Here is a 6344-nt window from a genome sequence, read left to right as displayed (position 1 = left end):
TCAAGAAAAGTTCTTCATTAGTTCCCATAATAGAAGGACTAAAGGACACCAAAGGAAAGGAATGGGTAGCAGGCTTCAAACTAGTTACAGAAAGTTGTTCTTCACAAAGCAAAGAGTCAACCTGTGGAACTCCTTGCTGCAGGAGGCTGTGAAGGCTAGAACTAGATCAGAGTTTAAAGAGAAGTGAGATAAAGTGATGGAGGTTGGGTCCATGGAGTGGTATTAGCCAGGGGGTAGGAGTGGTGTCCCTGCCCAAAGTTTGTGGAAGGCTGGAGAGGGATGGCAGGGACAAATGGCTTGGTCACTGTCGTCAGTCCATCCCCTCCAGGGTCCCTAGGGTTGGCCGCTGTCGGCAGACAGGCTACTGGGCTAGATGGACCTTTGGTCTGACCCAGTACAGCCATTGTAAGCTCAGAGCTCAGGGTAGGGGGTCTCAGTGGACCACCTTGATTTTCATGCACACCTGCTCCTGGGTGGCCAGGCTGGCAGCTCTCCTGCCTTAGATGGCCACTTTCCTGTGCCTAGTGCGGCGGTCGTGGATGAGGTCCATGATGTCCGCACTAGACCAGGCGGGTGCCCGCCTCTTGTGGTCCCGGGCAAGCTCCCGGGAGCCGCCAGCCTGGTCCCGGGAAGAGGGGGAGGGCTGGGGGACATCGGGTGGCTGGCTTGAGCCGTGCCAGGTGCAGGGTCTGCTAGCTGGGTGCTGGCAGGCTTGCACCTGGCACGGGCACTGTAGCCAGCCCGTGCCCCTTTAAGGGCTCCGGGGCTGGAAGGGGGGAAGTAGAGTTTCCCTGGTGTTGGCCAGAGTGGCCACCAGGGAAACCTGGGGAGGGCTAGCCTCCCACTAGTTCGAATTAAGGGGCTACACACCCCTTAATTAGAACTAGTAAGTTCGAACTAGGCTTAGTCCTCGTAGAATGAGGTTTACCTAGTTCGAACTAAGCGCTCCGCTAGTTCGAATTAAGTTTGAACTAGCGAAGCGCTTGTGTAGCGCCTATCAAAGTTAATTCGAACTAACATTCGTTAGTTCGAATTAACTTTGTAGTGTAGACATACCCCAAGAGACCAAGGAATTATTGTGGACTATTTTTGCCTGTAGTTAGCAAGAAAAGCTATGCATGCTTTTACCGTGGAGCTTGGAAACTTTTTTAGACTTGAGAATTAAAGCTGTAACTTCTCTATTCTTCTTAGGGGTTGGATGCTGCATTACAAAAATCTCACCCCAAAACTGTAGGATCCCTAAAGGTTTATAGAACTCCCCAAGCTTAATCACAGTTAAGTCAATTCTAGGACCCATGTTAATGAGTCTAATTAGCTTTTGTTATATATATTTTGGTTCTTCATTTTCTACTCCAAACCATCTGTTGAAGTGTGTTTTACCCATGAAAGCTCATGATCTGACATATGTGTTAGTCTAAAAGGTTCCATAAGGCTCCTTTTTGTTTTAGCACTGTCTCAGGTCCATTGCGTCTACACAGAACCCTAAACTTGAAATAAGATATGCAATTTGTACTATGTATTTTGAAATTTGGCACACCTACAAGCACCACATTTTGAAATAATGTGCTATTTCGAGACTTCCATTAACTCTCGTGGAATGAGGGTGCTGAACCAGGATGCCGAAATAGCACACCCGTTATTTTGAAAACTATTTTGAAAGAACAGGTAACTTGTGAATATGCGGGCTAGCGATTTCAGGATACCAAAGGTATCCCAAAATAGCTATGCAGTGCAGGTGAACCCATAAATGGCACTATCTCTTTGATATATTTATTTGGGAAAAGGAACTTAATGCTGAGCTGGAGAAAAATTGCAAAATATTATGAAATTGATTAAAAATCTGCTCAATGTACTTCAATAGAAAGTTAGTGAAAACAATGGTATATTGGAAGAAAAATCCCAGGCTCCTATGCTACACGTGGTAGAGAAATTGAGGAGAGTGCAAGCACTTTAACTTTATGTTCTTTGGAAGTGCTAAGAATGGACTCATGGTCTCTTGTCACCCATCACACTGTGAAAATTACCTGATCTTAAATCCCTTCTGTTACTGAAGTATGCATCCTGCTTTTCTAGGATTTCACCGTCTGTGGCAGAGATGTTGAAACTCTTGCTGGGATTCTATTATTAGCAGCACAATGTGCTGGAAAGGTGACAATCCTCCTTCATTTTTTGAACGGATTCATGAAGATTGGCTTGCGGCTGAAATGCAAGTTGTCACAGATACATATGGACATAGTGATCAGATTTTCAGAATGGTGGATATCGTTCCCTGAAAACTTTAGGAAAAAAAGAATACCACTAAGTCATTAATCTACTCAGCGGTACCAAGTTGGTAGGTGTGCTGAAAACTTTGAACATCTACTACAACACAGCACATGTAACACTAGAGGAATTTTTGAAATGGAATAAGAACTGAAGGGAAAATAATTACATCTCTTCTTGCTTTTCTCTTCAACTATTCTCTTTGTTCCTACATAACACCTTAGTCTTCTTTGATCTAGGTTACATATTTATTCTTTAAAATTTAGTTATAAAAGTTACATACATTAAGACTGGCCTTTGTAACTAAAAAGAAGGCAGTTGTTACCTTAAATATGTGCTAAACTATCCCAGATACCGTGTGCTCTATACCATTGCAATGCACACAGGGAGAGAAAAAAAATCTGTCAAATCTTGAAGGTTAATTTATATTCTAAATAATGGACCTAGAAGCTCAAACGGAAACCAGACCTGCATTGTGATACACATTGTATAAAGACACAATAACAAATCATCCATGCCCCTGAGAACTTATAGTCTGAATAGAGAAGACAAACAAAAGGTTAAAGGGGAAACAGAGGCATAGAGAAGTGAAGTGTCATGCCATTCTCCCTGACTATGAACATGCCATATTGCAATATTTCTATAAGTCAGACAAAATGCTAAAAGACTTTAAAAGAAAGATTTAAAAGAAAGGGGGGATAAGACACAGCAGAATGAGCAAATTTCCATGTGCAGCTGGCTTGCAAAAACTTGGTGTATTCATTCCATAGTCCCTAAGTATGCAAATTCCCAGTTGATTTCACTTGGATGGGTTTGTGTGCACTGATCCTTTGGCAAGACTGGAGGAGGCATCTCTTCTGTTGGGTGCACACTCAGGATCTCCAATTTTAACACATTTTCCTATTTCCTAGCCCCATTTCCATCTCACCCTCTTAACTCTGGGTTTCATTACAACAGGGATTATAGACATTCACAGTTTTGATTATGTGTAAATAATCAGCAATGAGGAAATCTCAAAAGCTTCATGCTGAGTAAGCACCCCAATATTCAGGCATTCATTCAAACCTATTTGGTTCTCGAAGAGGGATTAAGAAGCATATATGAACAGCTTTTCTTATACTATTTCCATTTTTAAGTACCAACCAAAACTGAAAAATGGAGAAAAGTGTGAAAATGTTGGTGGAGGAAGGGGAAGATTGATAGAGGAAAGCAAAAGTAACAGCACAAGTTTTGGTACAATTGCAGGTGAATGTTACAGTCATTTGTAATTGTATCTGAATCACCTTTGACATGTGTACTCTCCATGTACACCTGGAATTTCTCACCTTGTTCCGCAGTCCAGTTCTAGCTGGGTCTCTGTGATTTATATGCACACAGTTGTGAGGCAGACATTAAAGTACTTACATGAAGCAAACAACACTCTGTCTTTCTGATTATTCCTAAGTTATGGACACTGCAACATGCTGCACTAGCACATGACTTACAGAATTCTGGATGTTCTGTGACTCAGCCAGATTCTGTACGTACTCGTTTTTTTCAGTAAGCCAAGAAAGGTAGCAGAATGCTGTGTTGCAGGCTGTGTAGTTTGTATAAGAGCTTATATTGGAGGTGGTATAAGCTGCTCCTCCCTAGGCAGAGTGTCACCTTAAATCTCCATCTTTCCTGATAATGGTCATAACTGGCCTCCAACATGTCCACGGGACTACAGTCTCAGACTCCTTATTCCCTATATTTCTGACCAAGAATGCTGGGTGGATTAGGTTCCAAACAGCCTCCTGTCCCTGCTCCAAATTAGAAGCTGAAGGGTGTTCAAAATTTCTAAGCATTCTGAGACCCAAATGATCCCACTGAAATAGCAGTTATTAAAAATAGAATGATGACAGGATGAAAATAAGAGGGTTTATTAGATGATGAGCTTTCGTGGGCCAGACCCACTTCCTCAGATCAAATAGTGGAAGAAAATAGTCACAACCATATATACCAAAGGATACAATTTAAAAAAATGAACACATATGAAAAGGACAAATCACATTTCAGAACAGGAGGGGGATGCAGGAGGGGGAGAGGAAGGAAGGTAAGTGTCTGTGAATTGATGATATTAGAGGTGGGGAGAGTGGGATGTTTGTGAGTTAATGGTATTAGAGGTGATAATTGGGGAAGCTATCTTGGGTAAAATAGCTTGAGTGTTTGTTCATTCCTTTTTGGAGAGTGTCGAATTTTAACATGAATGACAGTTCAGAGGATTCCCTTTCAAGTGCAGATGTAAAAGGTCTTTGTAGCAGAATGCAGGTGGTTAAGTCATTGAGAGAGTGTAATGTGTGTGTTTCTTTTTTCTTTGAGATGTGACTTTTAAACCCAATCTCATGATTTTGGGGAGCTGACTGCTGACGGTTGACAACACTGTGATCTCCTTGTTTGCACCTCTGGGAACTAAGGCCCGGTCCACACTTTAGGGGAAGGTCAGCTTATAGTACGCAATTCCAGCTATGTAAAAAACAAACTGAAGTCGACATACCCTTAAGCCGAGCTTTGGTGCCATCCTCAGTGGGTGGCAGACTGAAGAAATACTCCCACTGAATTCCCTTACTCCTCACAAGGAGTAGGCCCAAAACTTCTGTATCAGGTAGGTCACCACTCTCTGTGATCTGCTACCCATTCCGAGACGATACTAATTAATGTTAACATAAGTGAAGGATAAATGTACCTATAAAAGCCCCCAGCAAACGTTGTATATGTACATATTTTCCAATATGACCATTAATTTAATTATCAATTCCTTGGTTATATGGTGATCTATTTTGATCCTAGTACAAGTTGGACGTCCCTGCTCCGGCGTCCTCGGGACCTGAGTCATTCTATACCAGGGAGTTTGCCGGATCAGGGGAGGTCAGTGCTCTCCTGCTGGCTGCCCCATTGCTGGGTCATCTCGCTGAGGCGCCAAAGGGCTGGTGCTCCCTGCCCTGCTGCCTACCTATTGCAACTTCCCAGGGGTTTCCCAGCCAAGGCTGCCCAGTCACCACTAGCCCTGCTGCCTCTCGGGGTTCCCAGCTGCTGCCAACCCCACTATCCCTGGGGGTTCCTTGGGGATTCCCAGCTCCAGGCCACACCCAGGCCCATTACCACTGGGGGTTTCCCAGGGTACTGTGGCCCTGCCACCAGAGATTCCCCAACTAGAGCTGGGACTCCCCAGGCTGCTGCCTGGCACCACTGCTGGGGTTCCCCAGCTAGAGCTCCCAGGACACTGACTGGCTCCACTGCTGACAGGGGTTTTCTGGCCAGGACTGCCTGGCCATCCCAGCCCCCACAGCAGGGAAATCTCTGGGGTTCTCCACCTGCTGCCAGTCGCACTGATAGGGGATCACTACCTGCATGACCCCACTGACACTAGGGGTTCCCTGGCCGGGGCAGAGGCTCCCTGATGCCACCTGGCCCCCCTAATGCTTGGGTTCCCCTGCCCAGCCACTGCTGGCCCAGCTAGGATTCCACAGACCCTAAGATCTCCAGGCTGGCTCTCACTCCTGGAGCTCTTTGATTCTCTTTAAACTAGGTTCGGGGACAGGTGAGCAAAGCCCACAGGAAAGTGCTGAATGTGCGGGACTGGGAGATGGGTTGGAAATGGGGGGGACTACGGCCTATAATGGCAAGGAGAAAGGAGGGTCAGGGCATAACAGGGAGGCAAGATCAAATCAGTATCTTAGATGCCTATATACAAATGCAAGAAGTATGGGTAATAAGCAGGAAGAACTGGAATTGCTAACAAATAAATACAACTATGATATCATTGGTATTACAGAAACCTGGTGGGATGCGACGCATGATTGGAATATTGGTATGGAAGGGTATGGCTTGCTCAGGAAGGACAAACAGGGAAAAAAGGGAGGAGGGGTTGCCTTGTATATTAAAAATGTACACACTTGGACTGAAGTGGAGATGAACGTAGGAGATAGCTGTGTAGAGAGTCTCTGGGTTAAGCTAAAAGGGGTAAAACATGAGGGTGATGTCATGCTAGGAGTCTACTACAGGCCACCTAGCCAGATGGAAGAGGTGGATGAGGCCTTTTTTAAACAATTAACAAAACTATC

The 6344-nt window shown here is 44.6% G+C and overlaps 1 long non-coding RNA gene across 1 annotated transcript; it reads left to right on the top strand.

The window, feature by feature from the left end:
• The first annotated feature begins 2671 nt into the window (after nucleotides 1-2671).
• LOC142827992 (uncharacterized) lies at nucleotides 2672-6085 on the top strand. Its single transcript, XR_012902847.2, has 3 exons — nucleotides 2672-4885; nucleotides 5071-5148; nucleotides 6056-6085. It is a non-coding gene; the product is annotated as an uncharacterized LOC142827992 (long non-coding RNA).
• The last annotated feature ends 259 nt before the right edge of the window (nucleotides 6086-6344 follow it).

This window comes from Pelodiscus sinensis, chromosome 3, assembly GCF_052426305.1.
Source record: "Pelodiscus sinensis isolate ZL-2025 chromosome 3, ASM5242630v1, whole genome shotgun sequence".
NCBI classification, from domain to species: Eukaryota; Metazoa; Chordata; order Testudines; family Trionychidae; genus Pelodiscus; species Pelodiscus sinensis.
Note: the sequence above shows the minus strand (reverse complement) of the source record. Positions and strands in the feature narration are given on the sequence as shown.